The 24,819-nt window shown below is 36.2% G+C and overlaps 1 protein-coding gene and 2 long non-coding RNA genes across 3 annotated transcripts in view; 2 read left to right on the top strand and 1 right to left on the bottom strand.

The window, feature by feature from the left end:
* The window catches only part of LOC114938543 (uncharacterized), a 247,020-nt gene that overhangs the window by 115,768 nt on the left and 106,433 nt on the right, over positions 1-24,819 (top strand). The window lies entirely within an intron of this gene.
* LOC114938070 (spondin-1) overlaps positions 1-24,819 on the bottom strand; it is a 188,429-nt gene that overhangs the window by 99,506 nt on the left and 64,104 nt on the right.
* Positions 16,293-17,304, top strand: LOC146720029 (uncharacterized). The gene is made up of 2 exons (XR_014926233.1): positions 16,293-16,744; positions 16,859-17,304. It is a non-coding gene; the product is annotated as an uncharacterized LOC146720029 (long non-coding RNA).

Below are 24,819 nucleotides of genomic sequence, written 5' to 3'. Positions count from 1 at the left end.
GCTCTCAAGACCCGTGGAAATTACCAAGAAATTTAATGCGATTGAGAATCGAAAAAATACATTTTAAAGATACGAATCCGCCATGAGAAATACGTGGATACTTCGTGTATTATTATCTCAAGTGCGGCTACTGTGCGGAATCGAAACGGTACATTAAATATTTTAAGATGAAACTCATCTCGCGAAAATAACATCATATTATTTGAAAAGGATGCTCTTCGATGACAAATAATGTACAGAATTTAGGACGGCTATACAAGCTAATAATACAGTGAAATGTCAAAGTTATTTTTCTGCTATTTTTACACGGTCATATTTTATTGTTTGAACAACAAGTTTTTCTTATTTCCGATCATTCGTGTTGTTCGTCCGATATATATCAAGTTATTATTGGAGAAGAGTATTGCTGGTTCGAGATACTGGATTTACTTTTCCGGTTCGAGAGAGCCGATTCTGGGAGAGTTCGCATTTACAATCCTATATTAAAGAATCTTTTAAAATTCTCCGAACGCAGCGTGTAATTAAATAGAGAGAGGATGGTAGGGAGACAAGAGCTTTTATGCTTAATAAAAAAAAAAAAAAAAAAAAAAAACATTACGAAGATTCCGCAGTTTCGTCGCGTTTCCATTCCTACGACGGTCCTTTCCGCGCGTTAATTCCAGTGTCCGAGTGAAAACAAACTTACGAAACAAAAACGCGCGCAATAAAGTATCGGGACGCGTGCTTCGTTTCTCGTAGATATTCAATTTGTATGGGGCGTTCGTGCTTCTGGCATAGTACGCGAACGGTATGCAGATAAAAAGCAGAGAATAAGGCAAAGGATAATTGAAAAAAGAAAAAAAATCAACCCCCAGATTCCGATTGCGTGTATTTTTGCGTATATTTGTGCGCATCGTAGCCTGTGTAAATAATCATATTAATAAGCATCCTCTTTCGAGAGAAATCCTCTGCTCTCTCTCTGTTTCTCTCTCTAATCCTTTTCCGGAACTAATTTAAACTACGCATTACCTGACGCACATGCATGTAGGTCTACGGAGCAAAGTCCATTTCAAACTGTTTTAGAGCGGGCATTATAGTATATGTTTCATTCAAAGAACCTATATTAGCTGGATTTACAGAATTTGTAATAGTTTCTATACCGGCAATACGTTACATCTCTCATTTCCCGTTAAACAAGAGAAACTAACTACATGCGAGCGGGTAAAATCAAGAAGGTATTACACATAACAGCTCGCGGATAACTAAATAACTCGAATACGTGATAACATACTTCTGCAGAAAGTAACTAACTTGTCCGCTTCGCTCGCTGTCGGCGCGGAAGCGGAAACGCGTGCGCGAACGGGGCGATCCGTTGAACAAAATATGCGGGTGGACTACAAAGAGCGGATGATTTAATGGTAGAAAAACTCTCCCTTCTCTCCGCCACATCAGGTTGGACAATTTCCACGGGCTCGGGGTTCCGGTCAGTCGGTCCACAAAGCTAGGCGGGCTTGACTAGCCTAGGACAAAATCCCCCGGGATAGCGAAAGCGACGGATCGAAAATCGAATCAATCCGTCTCTCTCTCTCTCTCTCTCTCTCTCTCTCTCTCTCTCTCTCCTCTTTGCGCCCGTCCGGTTGCGAGTCGAAAGAGCCATACAGGGTTTGTCCGGAAAGTAATGCGTCGCATTTTTTTGTGACGCGACTATACATCGCAGAGCGATGGGACCGGTTGGGGAGGAAGGGGGGTACCCTTAGCTTTCCAACGGTAGGTCGCTCAATTGTTTCCATGCGCTTGGAGGGTTAGGACGGCTTATTCTGTGAACCTCTGCTTAGTGGTCGCGTCGAACTTGTGATGGAGAGAACGATAGAGCAACGCTATGCGATAAAGTTTTGCGTGAAGCTGGACAAGACGCCGCTGGAAACTTTTGAAATGCTCAAGAAAGTTTTCGGGGACGATTGCCTTTCCAAATCGCAGTCAAACAGATGGCACAAGATGTTTAGAGAAGGTCGGAAGGAGGTCGCCGACGAGGCCCGCGCAGGACGCCCGTCAACATCGCGAACGGACGACAATGTGACTCGTGTGCGCCAATTATTGAATTCAGACCGTCGAATGAATGTTCGCTTAATGTCGGAATTATTGAACTTGCCGAAAACGATTGTTCACGAGATTGTATCGGAAGACTTGGCCATGCGGAAGATTTGCGCAAAACTTGTGCCCAGAGTGTTGACCGATGCGCAAAAGCAACACCGAGTGGAAGTTTGTGAAGAACTCAAGCAACTCTGTGCAGATAATCCCAATTTCCGCAGCCGCCCTACAGTCCCGACTTGGCCTCGGCGGACTTTTTTTTATTTCCTCGGCTGAAAAGGGAGCTCAAAGGACAACAGCTCGAGTCGGTTGACAACGTACAAGCTACTTCGACGGCCTCCCTGAACAGCATCCCAGTCAAGGAGTTCCAGAAATCTTATGACGCATGGAAATCGCGTTGGCAAAAATGTATTGACGCAGAAGGGTCATACTTCGAACAATTTTAAGTTGTTTTACCTATGCGATCAATAAATTCTTTTTTAAAAAAATGCGACGCATTACTTTCCGGACAAACCCTGTAGTGTGTGCCATTAAGTTGCAAGGGATATTGGCTCTTTGAGGAAGAGCTTTAATGCAGTATTAAGCCCTACTGATGTCGCACATGGGAATTCGGAAGTTTCTCTACGACGATGTAATCGAATCAAAACAGAAAAATTAAGAAAAATATTTGATTAAGAGAGCAATGTTATAACATAATCTACTTAATCATTTTTGAGTGCGTAAGAAAGACCAGGAAGAGAACTTAAAAAAAAAAAGAATATTTATTATAAAAGTGAATAATTAAATAAATAGATGAATAATCGAATCAAAACAGAAAAATTAAGAAAAATATTTGATTAAGAGAGCAATGTTATAACATAATCTACATAATCATTTTTGAGTGCGTAAGAAAGACCAGGAAGAGAACTTAAAAAAAAAAAATATTTATTATAAAAGTGAATAATTAAATAAATACATGAATAATCGAATCAAAACAGAAAAATTAAGAAAAATATTTGATTAAGAGAGCAATGTTATAACATAATCTACATAATCATTTTTGAGTGCGTAAGAAAGACCAGGAAGAGAACTTAAAAAAAAAGAATATTTATTATAAAAGTGAATAATTAAATAAATAGATGAATAAATTACTTAAATAGCACGTGAGTAATTTATAGTGAATAATTGTCGAATAAAGGAATTCTTAATTTAAACACAAAAAATATTTGTACGGTTCATAATCTACAAGTAATAAGTAATGTGATTAAATTATTAGGATAATATGCTCGAATTCCTAAGTCGTACTGTAAAAGAGTTACATCTGTCAAAGGACGAAAGATGAGAGAGATAAAAAGGAAATTAATTCTCTCGCTTTTATCTCGCAATAATTCTGCTTCTTCCGACGTGTGATTAGCGGGGGATCTTGCGCGAATTATAAAAAGCGCTACGGAAGAGAAATACCTTTCATCGTGTGCACGGATGTAGGAACAAATTTTTACACTTCCTAGCCCGAGGGAAGGACAGAATGATGCTTGGGCACTCATTAAGCGTAATCTGATCAAGCAACGTCATTAATCTTTGTCCGGTTACTCGTTGAAGAAGAGCGCTTCTTTATCGCGAAACAAGATCGGATCGCCAGCCAGGCAAAATTGCCTGCTTCGATTCTGTCGCTTTATCAATTAATTATTATTATAATCACCGTCACCGTTTATTAGTCGTTTCATTTTGCCGCTCTCGTTCTGCGCAACGGCGCGCTATGTAAATGCACCTTTCCTTGACCGCCGTAAACGCGATCGCTTTTGTGTTTTTCGACGCATCACAGCCACGTCAACCGGCTCGTTTAACTACGTCAAGTCGTATAATTGATTACCGCTGAGAGAGAAATATCGGATGCCGTGGTGACAGCCGTCTATTCCTGACGAAAATAAATGCGACGATATTTTCGCGAAAAGTATTGCAATCGCGATTCTATTATGTTACATTACAGCAAGCCATCTTTTTTTCTCATCTCTCGGGCTCGATAATGTTCTATACAATATTAAAAGAAAACTAATTCTTAAGAATACACGGATAAAATTATATTTTAACAATATACCAGATTTTTGTTTTTATGAAAAAAATTTAGTTCATTTAAATTAAACGAGTACGTACGATATTCTTATTGATTAAATTGAACTTTAAATTTTTAGTAAATAATGATGAAATATTTAACACAAAAACATAGGAGAATTGTAAATTAGCTCGTACAAATATCATTTGCATTCGGCAGGTTCGGCAAATTGAGAACAGCCGGTCGCCAAAGTGGAAATGACATCACTTAGGGGTCAGTTTGGATCGGGTAACTTCATTCGGCTAAGTATCACTGAAATTACTCTAGGCAACTGTCGACCGGTGTTACTTCAATCTGCATAACAATTGAGCGTACGATTATATAACAGACGATCGTCATGAGTGCGACAAGAGGAAGTGAATTATTTTACGCTCGATTCCGCGATGTGTCTTCCGGAAATGTCGCATAAAATTCGCGCTGATAAAATAGTCGGTATAAAATAGTCAGAGAGCGGGAATAGTATGCATATTTGTGTCTTCACGAGGGAAATATTTCGAATAATGTATGATGTATATACTACATATGGTGTATACATATATGTATGTATGTGTGGTGTATATATAAAAATATTTCTCCGAATCATCTTTGAGATATATCGGAATTAGGGGAACGCAAAATGCAAATTTAAAAACTTATATAGGGAAGAAAAGGGAAAAGAGTCAAGTATCATAAGTTGTTACATCTTTTGAAATAACTTAATAACTCATATTAAGAGAATAGAAGTCGTGAAAAAATGTTTTTTCGCGCTTTTAATAAGAAAATAATAAATTTCAGAATTTTAAAAAGTAGGAAACGAGCATAAAATTTGCGCAAAATGCAAATTTTAGAGTTTCCAAAAGAAAAAAAATAAATAATACATAATGAACCAATGAAATATATTTTATCTCGAACAGACTCCCGGAAAGTATATGACGATCGCGAATAGCGTCTAATGAACCGAGACAGCCATAAATCGCCATGTCTTTTTATACCGACTCGATATATCCTCGGCGCTGTCGTTTTCGTTTTCAGGACCTCATAAAAAGCTCTAGCAATTAACGAAGTTTCATGGTCGCAGTACGGTTCATAACGAGCGGCACGACGAAGTTTCACACAGTAATGAACTATAATCGCCGTGAAAATGGAGTCGAAAATCGGTCGTATTAAACGTTGAAATTTTTTTCTATCGCGCCAATTGCCGGCGATCAAAGATAATCGAACTTGGGAAAAGGAAAAACATTTCATGCAACTTGAGTAGCTGTAATAGCCAATTAACAAATCTTGGAAATCTATTAAGCTTTATATCTCACACAGTAATTGTAGATGAATAATTGATTATAATATGACATTTAACATTATAATAATTATAGTAGCTTAACTTAATCAACTCTCTCTCTGTCTGACGATCCGTCTATCATGGTCCGTCTATCATTCTCGCGACGTATTCTCGTTATCATCGTCCATCTGTATCTGTCCGACGTCGACTACATGTTCGCGTAGAGCAAGCTCAAGCCCTGATCGCATCACCGAACCGAGCACCACCTGTTCCGACCGTATAGTGTCACTTTTGTGGAATGTCTCTGTGCGCAGACAAGGGTCTCGTCTTCAACGGTGGGTGGCTCAACGTCGTTATTAATGACGCGCACTCGAAGCGCGGTAAGATGCCGAGGGATTTATAGACCTCAGGATACGCGCAGGAGTCGTGTGAGAGAGAGAGAGAGAGAGAGAAGAAGACGGCGGCGGCAGAAGGCACCTAGGCGAGCAAAAAGAGGCCTCGTTTTATCGTCGGAAAGTTTCCCTCGTGGCGGTGCTTCCAGAAATGATGGCGGACGGGTCAAAGAAGAAGGAGCGGATGGTAGCGGAGTTTTTCTCTGGACGACCCATTCGGCCCCGGGTCTGCGGTCGTTTCTTATCCGCAGGAGAGGTGACGCGGAAAAGGGCGGACCCCTTTACCTCTCGGATCCTTTTTGTTTTAGGCGCATCAAAGACGTCGTCGAGCGCGGCATGACGTCCTTCACAGAGCGTCTATTAATGCGCGGTTGAAAAATTCATGAACTTGCCTCATTCTCGCGACGAGGTCGGGTTTGCACTATTTTCCCGCGGAGAGATTTGCAAAATGGCTTCTCCCCACGAGACGCGCCTGTTTATATGCAGCATTTATATATACGATTATTTCGAGTTCGCAAATGCCGATTCCAAAAGGGTGTGAAGATAGATATCTATTTTATTCATTTTTTTTCACACGCATCCCCATGAAATATATATTCTCTAGTTTTGATAATTAATCGCATTCTTCATTCTATGAAGCTGAATTTCAATGAAAATCGATGGAAACATCATGCCACGTCATTCTTTCTCGAGAATTAATTCTCTTATATATTTTTCAATATTTAATGCGATAAAAATATCAATAGCTTTTAGCTGTCGTTTTTAATTTGTCAACCGGAGACGAATAAACTAGCAGTCATCGCTTTGGGAAATATATACGCGGAACGTGACTCTTTCCTTTTTCTCCTCGCGAAAATGTTATGACAGTCGCAATAATCGTTGCGAGTTCAAGGGGCTTGACGGAAACACAAGAAATTCGCACAAGGCCCCTTTGCGAACCGCGTAGCTCTGGCTACCCAGACGATGACTGCGCACTTAATACCTTTAATATCGCGTTTTATTAAAATCTCGTGCCAGGAATGAAAGACGGGCGAGGTGGAGCGAAGAGGAGACTCGGGGTTTAATAAAAGCGAAACAAGCGGCCGAGTCAGCCGATAGGGAGAATATTTGCCAAAGAAATAATTACGGGGTCAGGAACGTGAAGAGAGGCCAGATCAGGTGCAACGAGGGACACATTTATACGCGAGTACATTCCGGATCCTTTTTCAAATATCGAGAAAGGCATTAAGAAATATCGTAGATGACAAGGTTGCTTCGTTCCAAATCTTTCTTTTTACAATTTAATGATCATTTAATTATTCGATCGAATTAATAATTATCATGTCGCAAGAAAAATATTTTTATCTTTCAACAGTTGAAATTGCATATTATATAATATACCTATGTATCGGGAATGCTTATATCGATACAAATATATTTTACGTTTCGACGGAAAATTTATACGTGTAATTTAACAATATGTATTAATTGACAAAAAGCTTGAGCTTTGCGAGAAATTTTAGTTCCACGCTACTGTCGCAGAGCATCCCTTTGACACATCTTACGGATATACATATAACAACACACTTGCATTTACATGCGTATGTCATGCGTATATGTACAGCACGTTGCGGCACAGACACCGAAATACCGGTTAATTGAATATTTGCATGAGAAGGATTTAATTTGCACTCGTGAAACTTCGCAAGTACCTGTGCGCGCTTTGTAAATCGAATAAATTAAATACGTGAGAAGCTTTTTCATTGCGCGCGCGTCGCGCTTCCTGTTCTCTCTCGAAAATATTTGTCGAACAATTCTGATATTATGGCACTCTTCATTAAGGCAAAATTAATAAACAGCCGGCGAGAGAAGGACTAATTAACGAAATTGCGATCGGAGGATACGAGTGGAAACAAAGACGAGGAGCTAATTAAGCGAATGACGATCGTATCCGTGCGCGCGTGGCGACGGCTAACGTGTATCGTAATGTAAAATTGCCGGTAGATTGTTAACGATCGTAATTATTCGAAATTAACTCGTAATCCGAGAGAAAACTCGTTCGTAAATTACTACTTTGTAAATTACGTGTGTGATTTACGGTTTTAATCTCACACACTGACCCAACAGGGTGACCTTAATTATACCTAAGATGATATTCCGTTTTATGTGACAAAATAAGCACCACAAATATTAATTTCGCCGCAATTTAATCATAATTTTCATAAGGAAGGTTATTCTATTATATTACACATACATACAAGTCTTTTTATATAAAGAAAGATATATTTTTGAATATGTAATAATAATTATTATTAATACTCGTCACGCTCACTCGCTTTTTATTTATTATTTTGTAATATATATGTATATTTCATACAAAATGTATAAATAAATATATATATGTATAATTCAATTATATGAATAAATGAAATGGCGTTAATTAATTACAGTTATAAAGCATCAAATTCCTTGATATAAAACTTCGATTTCTGGATAATTACTGGAACTAAATATATTTTTACACACATGCTGTGTGTGTAAAAATATATTTAGTTCCAGTAATTATCCAGAAATCGAAGTTTTATATCAAGGAATTTGATGCTTTATAACTGTAATTAATTAACGCCATTTTATTTATACTATTTATTTAAACAGCATGTGTGTGTAAAAATATATTTAGTTCCAGTAATTATCCAGAAATAGAAGTTTTATATCAAGGAATTTGGATTAGTACGCTATATGAATATTATTTTGCCATAAAAGACAGTTTGAAAAGACAGATGTGATTATAGTATTCTTGTACGCGAGAGATGCTTCTCATATTTCTAAAAGTACACAGCGACTATGTAACTATTTTGAAAGAAACTTGCGAGACGAGACGTTTTCAAGAATTCTCGTCGTTCTGAAAAATGCTTGGCTCGAGACTAGAGTCTGGAGCAGGAGAGAGAGAGAGAGAGAGAAAGAGAGAGAGAGAGAGAGAGAGAGAGAGAGAGAGAGAGAGAGAGAGAGAGAGAGAAAGAGAGAAAGTCTCGATATATTCTAAAAGTCACGCCGGAGGCGTATGCGAATCGAAAAGTTTGGTGGATATATTTCCATACATATACATTAGGAAGACAGAAGACACAAAGTTCAATAACTTGGCGCGTTACGGCGAAAGATCGATGACTTGATTCTTTGTTAAAGCTTACAGGTACGCTTGATAAGTGCAACAAAGGAGAGCACTCTCTCTCTCTCTCTCTCTCTCTCTCTCTCTCTCGCGCGCTATATCTTTCTCGGAGTAACATCGCGACAACGACATCGACAACGACGATGTCGTCGACGTGTTCCGGCACATGGAAGCGTGTAAAGAAAGACTATGTGCCGTATCGTCAGTCATCGTCGGGAGAGACGGCGAAGAGAGAACTTTCACGACGACGAGAGAGCTTGCACACCCTCGGAATCTAGAGTTATCCGCTGTCAACCTCGCTTCGCGAAAGCTTGCCGCACTCTCACAGGTGGCACGACGTTTATAAGCACGACGTTTCAATGACGTTACAATGGGAGAGTTACGAATCTAGGCTACTATCTCAGAGCGTGCTGCATTTACGAGATGACATAGTTTGAGATAGTTTATCGGAGTAACATCTCAACGCGAAAAACTCACAGGGTTCTCGCTCGTCGACGGATATAGGTGAAACAGCTCTAACCGCTCTTTTACATTTTTCTTTATACAAAGAACTTTCTTAACAGAATATTTATCGAAGATGGGTAAAAATAAATTTTGAGTTATAAATTCAGCTCGATATACATACAATTGACAATTTCTATCATCCCCTAAATTAAAGAAATAAACTCTTCTTTATATGAAGGACTTTGTAAGTAGAATATTTATTGAAGATGGGTAAAAATAAATTTTGAGTGATAAATTCAGCTCGATACATACAATCGGGCCACGTGTCGTACAATAGACAATTTCTATCATCCCCTAAATTAAAATAAATAATATGAAGAACTTTGCAAGCAGAATATCTATTGAAGGTGGGAAAAAAATAAATAATTTTGAGTGATAAATTCAGCTCGATACATACAATCGGGCCACGTGTCGTACAATAAATAATTTCTCATCCTCTAAATTAAAATAAATAATATGAAGAACTTTGCAAGCAGAATATCTTTCTATTGAAGGTGGCTGAAAATAAATAATTTTGAGTGATAAATTCGAATACGATACGTACAACCGAGCCACGTGTTATACAATCGAGGGTATCAAGCGTTCACGGATTATAACGGGTATACTCACACTTCGGCGAGTTCGCAAGTTGGCAAAGTTGCCTGCAGCGTAACGATAGGTCGAAGACGATAGCCCAAGTGGACAGAACGTGTTTCGTAATCTACACGAGTCTGTTGCTGTCCTCCGGGTTTCCCCGCGACACGAGAGTCGCCGGATGCAGCCGATTCGATTCCCACGGACGGAGCTTCCCGCTTTAATACGGGGAACCGTTCTCGTGGCACACGTAGACGTAAAACGAGCAATGTCGACGCTCGAAGGTATCGATATCGGTACAACTTGGAGAAATGCAACGGAAAAGGAAAAAGATTTCTTGGGCATTTCCGATACCAATATTGCCAATATCACGGTGCCAATATTCCTTTAATTGGGACGCTATATAATTAAAATTCATATGAAGCTACATTTTTAATTGGAATTCGGCTAAAGGAAAATATAGATGAAAATAAATTTCAGTAATATTGAACACGATAGTAGTAATATACAGATCACAACGTGAGATGTAAATTGAAATTAATGCTATATGCAGTGATTATTAGAATTCAATTTGTCTCTATTCGCTATAATTTACAATTAATGAAACAGCAGAAAATAAAAAAGATTCTTATTATTGAAAAAATAACGTGCACAATATTTTATTTCTTATTCGCGTTCCTTCCGGCAATAATTTCAATTTTAATTATGGATTTAATAAGTATTATATACACGTCTATTGAATAATACTTGTATTTAAATTAATTCATTAAAATAATGATATTACGTTACATATTACACTTCGCCATGATAATCGGCGAACACAACACGATTCAGTTGTACTCATTCGTAAAGAGTAATTTATTATATGAATTAAACGCCGACGACACACGACCAGCAATATTCGCGACTCGTAGTTAAAACTGGCGATATGCGTATCGATTGAAAATGTGCCCGGGCGGAACGTTTAAAACTAAAATTGATTACAGGCGTTTGGAGTATCGATTCCAATTTGTGAAAATAATTCCACTCACGTCGGAGTCGCGCCGATGTTTTCGAAAGGTTAATTTAGAGATTGAAAGTTTTTCCCAAAATATTATCATCATACTTTCAGAATAATCCTTTTTAAATTTTATCTGACCAATTTGCGTGTCAGAGAGGACATTTTTGTTGTTCATTAAATAAAAATGTTGCAAAGGCTCACAGAGATATAATCTGCGAGGTTCGCAAAACCTGTTTTAAAATATGTTCTACCTATCGAAAAAAAAAAATAAAATAAAATAAAATAAACTATCAAATAGATATTTAATATTCTTAGGGAATCTGTGCTTTCAATATAAAACATGAAATTCTGATATAATTTCTAAATTCGACGAAATTATTATACAATATTGTAAAAACTTGAATATATTTTTTCGTGAATTCTGTTATTTCGCATCTTGCGATTAAATCACGTCTTTAACATCGTTGAAAAAGTTTCTCTGTATTTTCCAACTAATTTTTATCTCAAAAATTACTATAAGTAAACACGCGAGTCGAGATAAAATATTTCCCGGCCGTAATAATTTTCCCTCTAAGCCCGCAGGTGAAAACATCCCCACGTGCCAGACAATTCGTTACACGGTAATTAACAGCCCTATCGTGTAGTGTAACACTTATCCGTAACTTGGCTCTCTCTCTCTCTCTCTTTCTCGATAAATAACAGAAGATTCTCCGCGCGAGAAAAGCGAATTTTGACGTCGACGACGGTTCGCACGATTGCCCAGAATCCGCAAATCCATGCTCGCCTAAGGCGCGTCGGGGATCAGGGGCGTCTATAATTTAAGCTCCGCGTATCAATCGCCGTGGGGCGAGTACGGCTGGAGGAGCAATTTACGTGATCGGAGAGGATGAAGGAGAGATCGCCGTGGTGGACGGCGAGTCGCGTCGAGTCGAGTCTCGGTAATGGAGGTGGGGATTTCCAGTGGGTGGAGTGACTGACTGGAGTTCCAGGCCTGGGGGATGATTTCCCGATGGGGTTGAGGGCGGCGATCCAGACGACCGGGGCTGGTTAGGCCCGCTCGCGTGTATATATTGATTCTCCCTCGACTACGTTTCGCCGCGAGGCTGTGTTCCTCTACTGAAAGTAAAACCGCACTCTTTTGCGGTTCTACCTGTTTGCGTGCGAGAGCGAGATCCCTTTAATACCCTTCGCGGACGCGCACGAAACGTCGAAAATTGCAAACTCCAACACGCCGCGATCATCCGCAAGCTCGCGATTGTGTTAGCTTCGCTTTTGTTTGCGCGATCCCTATCCCACGTTAGCGATGCGTCGCGGAGATTCTGCCGGCTTGTGTGATTTCATCGATACTTGCGCGTTTGTTTCAAAGTCCGTCGTACCTAACCATTCGTTCGGAACTGTTCTCCGACCGCGCGCTCGTCGGAAATGTTTTTTCAACTTTTATCGCGGATTTTTATCGATTTGTTTGTTAAATTTTGAACTTTAATCTCGCTTCTCTCTTTCTCTCTCTCGAGGAGAATCTTGAAACGCGTATATATTGCGTGGTATTATTCCGGCGAAGAGTTTCAATTAAATTTCTTGATATTTCAGAAATAATTAAACGTTTCAGCATATATATATTATTGATTCATTAATTCGACTTTATTGTTAGAATATTTGAAATTAAAATCCGTTCTATCATACTCTTAATAGATCGCTGTTAATAGATCTTTTCTTCGTCACGGAAGGTATCTTAGCAGAGTTTTTGGATCACGTTACAGCCGCTTACAATAATTAGCCGTGACGTTATTCTTAGGTGACTCAATCGAGCTTTAACGAGTTTCTCCTGACCCCGCGCGAGAGCTCCTGTCTCATCCTGTTAAGGATTAGGACCGGCTGCGAGCTACGCAAGTGGCTGCTGCAGGATGAAGCAATCGAGTTACCCCGTAGTCCGCCATATTGGCGGCACCGAAATTTAATAAAGCTGATTGGTAAATTGCCACCGAGACCTCGCAGACGAGAGAGAAAGAGAGAGAAGGACAGGCGAAGACACGAAGACGAAGACTCTTCCCTTGAATTCCTCTGCGCTCCTACACGAGAGAGCATGGATATTCGTTGTCCTTCTCCGAAGTTGTCGTGAATTATTAAACGAAAAAAGACCGAGCTCAGTATTTTCAGAAAGGTAAAAGAGGAATCAGCGATTATCGATACATTTCATTCACGTTGCCTTTCGTCTTTTCTATCCTCGCAGACTTTCTATATTTAAAAAAAAAAAAAAATTAATTTTATAATTAAATTATAAATATAAAAACAATGATAAATTATTAAATTAAGGCCATGTGTAACGAGCAATACGATATTATTTTATTATTTAGAAGAAAATTCTTAATTTGAAATAACAATTACACAAACGTTTCGAGCTCTACTTGCTCCTCTTCAGTGCGCAAAAAAATAGTGATAATAAATAACGATAATAAATAAATACATAAAATTCTAATAAAAAATCCGCAATACATAGTCAATATAAGTTATATAGTTAAGTCATAGTTAAAACGCAAAATATATTTACAATGAATTGAAACCATTAAAATAGTTCAACAAAGTAAGAACCCAATTAGAAGCAGAATGATTCGTCCGGTTATTCATAAAATATTTTAGAATTATTAATAAAAACTCGGAGTGACACTTATACATTAATCCAAACGAACCACTTATCGTTATTTGACGAAAGTCCCTCGATCTGGCAATGATTATGTTCATCTTCTCCAAATTATTTGATATTTGTTAACTGAATTTAAAGAATTTATTCAATTGTAAAATAGGATTCCACTACTGTGTATGTGAAAAAGATTAAAAATTATAAATTAAACTAAATACTAAAATATTAAACCTTTATGCTTACAAATTGTTCCGAATAACTTGAGATGACGATGCTTCTAATTGTTGTTGGCCTTATTGTTAGTACTTGACTGTTGTCTAGTTTTTTAAAAAGTCGAATAAATAGGTGTCAGATCTCACAAGATAAACATTTACATAAGTCTAAAAATTCGATATTTCTTCTAGAATGTCGAAACACGCGTTGTTAAGCAATTCGGTGTCTGTGTTATTATTTATACCATGCCTTTGTTCCTTGATGTGTATCATTTCCGAGATAAGTCTTTTATAATAATTAGATTCAATATCAAGTATTTTAACGTTATCCCAATCAAAAGCATGTTTTTTATCTATAATATGTTCAGAGACCACAGAATGCTTGGAGGAATCAAATTTAATATTATTCATATGCTCTTTTAGTCTAGTGCGTAATTTTCTTTTGGTTTGCCCAACATACGAAGCTTCACAATCCTTACAATTAATTTTGTAGACAACATTATTATTATTGTTATGCACGTTTTTGTCCTTGTGGACTTTAATTAATTTGTTAAGATTATTTAGACAACGGTATCCTACTCTGAAATCTGATTTTTTTATTGTCGATGCTATTGTCTCAGAAATGTTATTAATGTATGGAATGACGAAAAATTTTTTCTTGCTATTATCTTCTGCAATTTCTTTTTTTCTATTGTTGTTAAACTGACCATTGTTTAAAACTCTTATTCTTTATTTATTTCTTTGAAGATTAAATGAATAGGGTAACCGTTGTCCAATAATATTTTAATACACAGTTCTAAATTTTTCTTATGATATATGGGATAAGATAATAACAATGCCCTATTAATAAGATTATAAATTACTCCTATTTTATGGCACATAGGGTGACTCGATAAAAAAGATAGTACTCTACCTGAACAAGTCTTTTTTTGAAACCAATCTAAATGTATGATGTTGTCTATTATTTTAATGTTTAAATCTAGAAAATTTATGCTTCTATTAATTTCGTATTCAATCGTAAATTGTAGTCGTTGATTGTAACTATTAAACTTATTCAATACGCTATCAATTTTATTCTTTGGTGCCACCATAATAATGTCGTCTACATATCTATAATATATTCCAATACCAATGTCCAATTCATTAATTATTGATTCTTCAAGATCTTGCATAACAATATTAGCAATTATTGGCGATAACGGGGAACCCATAGGTGTGCCATAAACTTGCTTGTATACAATGTCATTGAATGTGAAGTATGTTGACGACAATATAAATTTCTTCCAAAATGTTATGGTCTCCCAAAAATACACAAGGAGAATACTCCATTTAGAGTAATTGTGTCATCGATTAATACCACGCTATACTTGATAGCCACATTTTTACATAAAATCATTTCAAATAGTATTCCTACGGGAAAAAGTAATGTAAATAATAGTTTTGAACTTTACAGCAAGCTAGCGGGTAAGAAAATTGGTGCGGAAGATATTCTAATATCATTAGACGTGGTTTCACTGTTCACTAACATTCCGATGGATCTTGCAATAGAAAGTGTGAGCAATAGATGGAATTATATCAATACACATACATTAATTCCAAAAAATGAATTCATTTCCATGGTTAAATTTATATTGTCGTCAACATACTTCACATTCAATGACATTGTATACAAGCAAGTTTATGGCACACCTATGGGTTCCCCGTTATCGTCAATAATTGCTAATATTGTTATGCAAGATCTTGAAGAATCAATAATTAATGAATTGGACATTGGTATTGGAATATATTATAGATATGTAGACGACATTATTATGGTGGCACCAAAGAATAAAATTGATAGCGTATTGAATAAGTTTAATAGTTACAATCAACGACTACAATTTACGATTGAATACGAAATTAATAGAAGCATAAATTTTCTAGATTTAAACATTAAAATAATAGACAACATCATACATTTAGATTGGTTTCAAAAAAAGACTTGTTCAGGTAGAGTACTATCTTTTTTATCGAGTCACCCTATGTGCCATAAAATAGGAGTAATTTATAATCTTATTAATAGGGCATTGTTATTATCTTATCCCATATATCATAAGAAAAATTTAGAACTGTGTATTAAAATATTATTGGACAACGGTTACCCTATTCATTTAATCTTCAAAGAAATAAATAAGAGAATAAGAGTTTTAAACAATGGTCAGTTTAACAACAATAGAAAAAAAGAAATTGCAGAAGATAATAGCAAGAAAAAATTTTTCGTCATTCCATACATTAATAACATTTCTGAGACAATAGCATCGACAATAAAAAAATCAGATTTCAGAGTAGGATACCGTTGTCTAAATAATCTTAACAAATTAATTAAAGTCCACAAGGACAAAAACGTGCATAACAATAATAATAATGTTGTTTACAAAATTAATTGTAAGGATTGTGAAGCTTCGTATGTTGGGCAAACCAAAAGAAAATTACGCACTAGACTAAAAGAGCATATGAATAATATTAAATTTGATTCCTCCAAGCATTCTGTGGTCTCTGAACATATTATAGATAAAAAACATGCTTTTGATTGGGATAACGTTAAAATACTTGATATTGAATCTAATTATTATAAAAGACTTATCTCGGAAATGATACACATCAAGGAACAAAGGCATGGTATAAATAATAACACAGACACCGAATTGCTTAACAACGCGTGTTTCGACATTCTAGAAGAAATATCGAATTTTTAGACTTATGTAAATGTTTATCTTGTGAGATCTGACACCTATTTATTCGACTTTTTAAAAAACTAGACAACAGTCAAGTACTAACAATAAGGCCAACAACAATTAGAAGCATCGTCATCTCAAGTTATTCGGAACAATTTGTAAGCATAAAGGTTCAATATTTTAGTATTTAGTTTAATTTATAATTTTTAATCTTTTTCACATACACAGTAGTGGAATCCTATTTTACAATTGAATAAATTCTTTAAATTCAGTTAACAAATATCAAATAATTTGGAGAAGATGAACATAATCATTGCCAGATCGAGGGACTTTCGTCAAATAACGATAAGTGGTTCGTTTGGATTAATGTATAAGTGTCACTCCGAGTTTTTATTAATAATTCTAAAATATTTTATGAATAACCGGACGAATCATTCTGCTTCTAATTGGGTTCTTACTTTGTTGAACTATTTTAATGGTTTCAATTCATTGTAAATATATTTTGCGTTTTAACTATGACTTAACTATATAACTTATATTGACTATGTATTGCGGATTTTTTATTAGAATTTTATGTATTTATTTATTATCGTTATTTATTATCACTATTTTTTTGCGCACTGAAGAGGAGCAAGTAGAGCTCGAAACGTTTGTGTAATTATTATTTCAAATTAAGAATTTTCTTCTAAATAATAAAATAATATCGTATTGCTCGTTACACATGGCCTTAATTTAATAATTTATCATTGTTTTTATTGTCATACGAGCTTGAGCATTGGTATGTGATGGTTTGATTAGGTATTAATTTTGCATTATAAATATAAATTAATAAAAATACAAATATAAAAATTTTTATAGATTTAAAATTTAATCCTATATTAATTATCTCACTAATAAAATTTAATACAAATTTTTTTCTATAAAATTCAATTCACTCTTTATCTATTTTAAATCTTTCGTCACCAAAATTAAAAAATGGTTTATAAATAATTAAAAGTATATAATTTATAATTATATCATATTGAACTAAAAATAATATATATATATATATACAATATATATATATATATATATAATTATTAAATTTTTTATATAAAATCCTATTCCTATAAATAATCTAATTACTAATATATTTAAAGTTAATAATTTAATTCTTAATTTTGTATAAGTAATAGAATAATAAAAAAAAATATTCAATTTAATAATGATCCATAAATAACTCTTAATATTAATAAAATTATTATAGACAAATTTATTAATTTATCTTCTTTATAATAAAAAAAACCTACTTTTTGTTTCATTAAAATAAATATAATAAAATAAACGAACAGAATAAGAAACTGTAAAAGATAAAGATAAAATAACAAATCATAAAATAAAAAAATTTAATTTAATTATATAAATAACTACTATAATTAAATCTCTTGAATAAAATCCAGCTAAAAAAGGAAATCCTATTAAAGCCAACCTAGATATATAAAATCTAATTATTGTAAATGGACTGATTTTTCGTTCTCATCTCACAACGATTTGCAAATAAAACAACGATGTTTGTCGAGCCATTCATTATGTAATAATTTACATCTCCCTTTGTGATCGCGATACGCTATTGACGTTTAACTCTATCCGCGAACAGGTTCATCATTAATGCTAGTGATCAGATGAGATCTCGCGGTGGAGATCAAGCTGCGCGTTCAACGTTATTATCGCCATGAAACAAGTCCGGGCTTTGAGCGAGACCCCGGGCTTCGGAATCGAAGATCGAATCTTCCGGACCAATCGCAATACCCATTAACGTGCTGGAATTCAGAGATGATGGTGATGATCGCGGTGATGGCGGGTCGTGTTGCGGACGACGACGATCAATCGCGTTCTCTCTCTCTCTCTCTCTCTCTCTCCCTCTCGCTCGTATTCCGTCCAAAATCCAAGGTTCTACTCCAGATAGGCGAAGGGATTAACCGCAGCGGCGACAGGCGTTAGTTCAGTGCGAGATATGTGCGTATGTTTCGGCAAGGATGATGGTACGATCGATTTTCTATTTGTCAAAATGCAATTATTGGCGATCAGGTTACTAGGTCTGATTACTAATTAGTGTTAAGTAATAATTTGCCTAAAACGAAGCGAGGTTTTTACTTTGAAGAAATGCGATTCGACAATTCTTATATGAAATGGAACGTTTTTATTAAAATCTGTTTGTTTTGATATATTATATGTATATGTTCAACTCGTTATGACACGTAAACGTTCTGCTGTAAAAGGGTGGTTTGGAAAAAAGGCGTGATTGAAACTGCAGACGACATAAATATGACATATTGTAAATAACGCTTGGAAAATATTTTCGTATCGAAAGGATGGTGACAGGCGGCCGGCGAATAGACAGAGGAATTATCAGAGGGTGAGAATAAATGGAAAATTCGTTGACCGCTATTGTCATTTTTGCGATGAAAGTGTACACTGATAAATTTTCAACCAAGCGTCTATATTTCTGAAAATTGTATGAAATAAAATAATTTAAAAGATTTTAACTATATCTTGCAGATATAAATAGATTTCACTCTATAGATTTTTATATTAAAAAAGATTTTAAAAATAAATTTCTCGCCAACGATTTTAATCGAAATTAATTGTTGTTGGTATTTTCGTATGTTCCCTATTATTTAAAAAAATGTGAAAAGATGAAAATATTTATCGAAATATTAAATTCCCAATTTTTCCACAATTCTTTATATCTGCAATTTTCACAAATCCGAGATGCAATTCTATTCTTGAATTCTAGCCTCAATTTATGCTAATCTCAGCCAAGCTCCTAACATCGATTCTTAGACGATGCGAGAGCCTCATAGTGCTCAGAGCACTATCAGTGGAAAATATTAGAGTCGACTAGTCACCTGCGCGAAATAGCTGAGTAACCTTCTAGAAAATCGCGAACATCAATCTTGCAGAAATTTACATATTTTCTCTATAGCTCGAATGCAAACACAGCATTAGACACGACGCAAATTGTATTACTTTTAGTCGCATCTACCTTCTAACGAAGTGCTCTATTGTAATTTTCGTATATTACATTGTAATATTTATCCATTTTTATTATATCAGGTATGCATTAATGTTTGAATCTATTCTTTATATATATATATATATATATATCGCATATTTTACTTTCATCCCTCACGATAACATTTTGCTTCGTTTTATATCGCACTCCTCTTATTCCTCTATTTTTATATTTCTCTGTGGCGTTTCCTTATAGCGTCGCTAATCTCGAGGCTCGAACGCGACGATAATCCTCGAACGTGCAAATATTCTCGGAGGCCGCGCTCTAAAATATCCACGCAACTCGCGCACAGGATGCGCGTAAATCGTATATTTCTTCTCCGCCGTGCGATAACGCGTCATCCGGCGTTATCGCTCCCCGGTGTGTTTATATCGAGGGGATTTCGATGGCGTCCAAGGAATTCGAGATCGCCGCGCTCGCTCGCGTTATTTGATTTATTGCGAGCTTTCGGGGCGGACGAAAACAAGGAGTGCGCCAATATTAATCTGCAGCCCAGAGAGGGGGTTCGTGTAGATTACGCCGACGGGCGAGCTCTCGTTCTTTCCCAATTCGTTCGAATTCGTGGAGCAACGCACCGTTGCGTTTCGCGCAATCCGCATGTTCGACATTCCCTATCGCAAACTACTGTATGTTCTTTCTATTTTTCTCAGTGATGTATAGCGCCGATCATTAATTAAACCTGACACGAGAAGACCAAGTATGCGCGTAATTATTTTTCCGTTAGAGGGGACCCTAACAAATGATACAAGCGCCTGCAGATGCGATTTATGATCATATGAAAAGATATATATATATTAAAAAATATAGTTTTATTCTTTTTTTCTGCGTACTTGAATAAATAAAATTACCCGTCATTTCTCGCGCAAATTTCTTGCATTTTATTTTTCTATTTTGTCTTGTTGAATTTGATCGCGCATTGACAAGTTCGTGAATAGGGAAAAGAGATATCTGTCATCGGGTGCGAAGGCAAGCAAGTTTGCGAACTGGGTCACAACGCGACGCGACAGCACGTCGTCGATCGTCGAACGTCGGTGCTCGCCTTGTAATTCGCCGTCTTCGAAATCGGGACCCGGAATTATGTAGTCCGCGTAGGACTCCGGATTCGGCGGACTGAGGTGTATCACGCTTGGCTGCCCGAGCGTCGACTGTTACTACTTGGAGTAGTAAGGATGCGTTGGAATCGTTCGCTCTCGCGCCGTATTTCCTGTTCATCTCTATCTGTCTCGCTCTCTCTCTCTCTCTCCCTTCGTATATTTTTATCCGATTTTCCTCGCGTATTTCGTTTTCCTCTCGTTCTTCTTGCCACAACATCTCCGCTCTTCTTTTTCTCGCATCCTACCCGTGTTTCCGTTCCGTTTTCTTCCGCGACCCGCTTCGAGTCTCTCTTTTTCCGAATTAGTCGAGAGAAGTGCTGCTTAACGCATTACTACTGGCCGTGCCCAGAATTTAAGGGCAAAAATATCGCGGAATCTAATCGGCTACGAGTGTAATGGCCGGAAAAATCGGACACAAGATAAATGGTTTTGATGCTTTGATTGACGCGCCTGATAAAATTACTTTGTTACCGTAATCTCGATATATCTCTAAAGTCCGATTAACACGCGAATACATCGGCCAGTTGTATCGGTTTAAGAGATTTTCAATTGACATTCGCGTCTCGTGGTCTCTAAAGCGACAGCAAAAAAAGCATTCGCGAGAAAAAAAATTGTTCTGACCCATTTACTTCAATCCGCATAGATTTAAACGTCGAGCGTTACGCATAAAATTCGAAAGCGTGAAAATGTGCAAGCATTATCTCGGTTTTTCTGCGATGCGTTAATCCGTAAAACACATCTGGCAAATCTGCGTTACGATGTTACGCGCGAAAGCGATGAAAACGATTAAATGTCAAATTCGCTCGAGGGCGAAAAAAAGGAAAGATACGCGCGGCCAGAATTTGCGATCAGGAAATCGATTTTTACGAGATGTAACATGCAAATGCGTGTCATTTATTCAAAATTTTCCATTTATTCTCATTTAGAATAAATTGACCGCGCTTTATCGCGACAATTCAATAGTGCTCGAAAAAAAATAATAAAAATATATCCTAAATTTAATGATATACCCTGTGCATCAGCACAAATTAAGCGGATTCTTTTTACGAAAAACCGGTAGACCATTATTATCTCTGAATTCCCAGAAGTAGTGAAAAGCGGACAAGCCTCGATACTGATTAATGGTTTAGCGTGGTATCTCGTTTAATAGGATAGGGAAGAAAATAGTAAAGAAAATTGCCTGGATGATGGTATGGCTCGAGCCATATGTATTGAAGCGCGTAAACAATCGAGCTGGTCTTTTGTACTCGTAACACGATATGTCGTGTGCGAACACGAACAATTTCGATAATCTCGATTAATCATTTCGAAGGATAATAATCTAACGATGTACGACCCGTATAACCGAGAGATACGAAACAAATGTGGCCAACAAGTTACGTCTCGCGATAATCAATTTCTAAGAGACACATCGCTCCTTTGTCGGACGGCGAATTAATGAAGCGAGGGGAAAACTTGCTAATATTGAGTTGGTAGCGTCAGAAAATCCCGACGGTAGTAAACTCTGTGTCGCGTGTTCGTGAAATTACGGCCGATTCCGGACGAAAATCATTTCTGACATCCGACAGTTTACTAGTCTCTTCTCTCCGACCGAGCGCAACTAATGGGAAATTCCTGTCGGACCGCATTAGACTTTCGGATGTAGAATCGCAATTTTAACTTTATTCCCGCCAATGATTCTATCACTGTTTCAACATTTTCAATATGAGTACAATTTTCGTGTGGTAGAAGAACATGCGTAATTAATTACAGGAAAATATAAAATAAAAAAAGAATTACAACATAAAAAAGTTTACAATGTTCATTTATTGTTTCAAAATAAAATTGAGAAAATATATAAATATTGTAGAAGAATGTGCATAATTAATTACAAGAAAATATAAAATAAAAAAGGAATCACAACATAAAAAAGTTTATTTATATTTGTGAATAAAATTAATTTGCATAATTTATTTGTGTGTCATCATTCGTGTTGATAGTTCTTCAATATTTCAAAATAAAATCGAAAAAATATATAAGTTCTTTGAAAAGAAAAAACGCATAAAGTTGATGATGCAAAAGTTTCGTGCACACTATCTTCGTGGTATTGCGGCAAGATCAACTTGCGTGGATGCTCTTCATCAGAGAGCCCGCGGAGTTAATAGGTCAAGTTGATTTTGAAAGCTCGAGTGCGAGATATTGGCGTTTCAGGCGATGAAGAGTACTTCTAGTAGCTAGGAAGACGAGTAGAGCGGGCGAACCCAGCCATTTTTAAGAGCTCCTCGAATGAAAAAGAGAGAGACGGGAAGAGAAAACGAGAGCAAAGTCGAATTTTTCGATAATATTGATTCGACCGAACAGTTGGCACGAATCCATTGCGAATCTGACAAATCGCAGTCTCGCGAACGTAATCACCTGAGCTCTCGTGTCATATAGATATACATTTTTGCAAACGTAATGGGAAAACGTGGAGTGTAATATTTTTTTTTACAAGCGATTGATATTAATGAAACGTATGACGCAGGCAAATATATATTGCGAATTTTCCGACGAAAACTTTTACCATCGTAAAATTCGGTGCAACGTTTTCTCATAGCGCTGCAAGCGATTTCCCTCTGAACTGTAACCATTCGTTACACCCATGCGGCACCGACGCCATTCGTCCACGAGGAATCTCTCTCGGATAAGATCTCTCGTCGCCATTCAGAGTTGCCACGCAGACAGAATTTTGTAAATTTTTCTCCTGACCAATTCTCTCTCGTTTATATATATCAAACTCTCTATTTCCTAACGTTAAATCAATTTAAGCCTTAAATTATTACCGGATGCTTTAAGAATAGCAAGTCAGAATAAATGATATAATTAAAATTAATCTTGATATTCCTCTCTCGATCAATTATTTCTAATCTAATTATTAATGTAAAGTCATTATTCGTAGTAATAAAGTTAATTATCTCTTGTAGATTATTCATTACGATTTCTTTTTTATGTATAACGTGAGTCACGCAATTCGCATGAGACTTATCTCTTACATTGAAAAAAATAACTTTTGTTTCTATGACCTAATTTTTTGATTAAAATGCACGCAAAATGTGCAATCGTATTTTTTTTAATAGCAGCTTCTAATTTTTTTATTAAAATTGGTGCTTTGAAATATAAAAAGTTATAAAAATAAAACGTTTTAAATTGTGCAAACTGCGTAACTTGTTGTTTGTGTGTGTGTTAAAAAATAAAAAAATATATTTAATAATTATTTTACTAGTATTGTATTTTAAATGAAATTTCTTATCTTATTTCTGCAGAAAAATTTTTCTGACATTTTTCTAACAGTTTTAAATTTGTCCAAAATTCTTGTGATTTTCCAGACTTTTTAGGAATTCTACTATTCATGAAATGTTTCACGAGTTTCTGGCAATTTATCGGTGAAAATTACATTAGCCAGCCGTCTGGTTTGAAAGAATCGCTAGTGCACTGCGTCATGAAATATTTCTCGACAAACATCGGTGGGTTTTTTATGGCGTGGCCACAGTGTGCGTATGTGATGCCTAGATACGCGTGCGGCAATATCCGCACATTTCTACCGGCCCGGCGGGTTGGCTGTAAAACCGGTGGTATTAGTTACGTCGCGCGACATAAAAAATGTAGGGCTCTTATTGTTCCGTGCCCTTCGATCCTTTCGTGCCGCAGACGACATCGTCTAGAAATCCCATATATAGCTACTGTAGGCTTTGCCGCAGACGAAAATAAAGCTGTGAACTTGCGAAAAGAAGGGAAACTACAATCTAGAGAGCTCAGCGTAAAAGCCTCATTATAGAATATAAACTCGAGCTCATTAATCTCTACTGGTTTAGTAATAATCTTTTATATTTGTATATTCCGTACGTAATAAAAATTAATATAAGGTAGAGAGAAACATCTTGGTGAGAAAATTAATGAAGCACGTAAATTGCACACTTGAGATAAAATAAAATAAAATGAGATAAAAGAAGATCTTTTGCAAATGCGATATGAACTCAAGCAAGTTTTGTATAATTTGATTTTATGAATATTTTTTTCATATTCGTGACATTTCTGATATTTGATTATAAATAATATTAAGTGAAAC

This window comes from Nylanderia fulva, unplaced genomic scaffold (assembly GCF_048542155.1).
Source record: "Nylanderia fulva isolate GAGA-0341 unplaced genomic scaffold, ASM4854215v1 Scaffold8, whole genome shotgun sequence".
Lineage (NCBI taxonomy): Eukaryota > Metazoa > Arthropoda > Insecta > Hymenoptera > Formicidae > Nylanderia > Nylanderia fulva.
The sequence above is the reverse complement of the archived record's forward strand: the minus strand, read 5'-3'. Positions and strand labels throughout refer to the sequence as shown.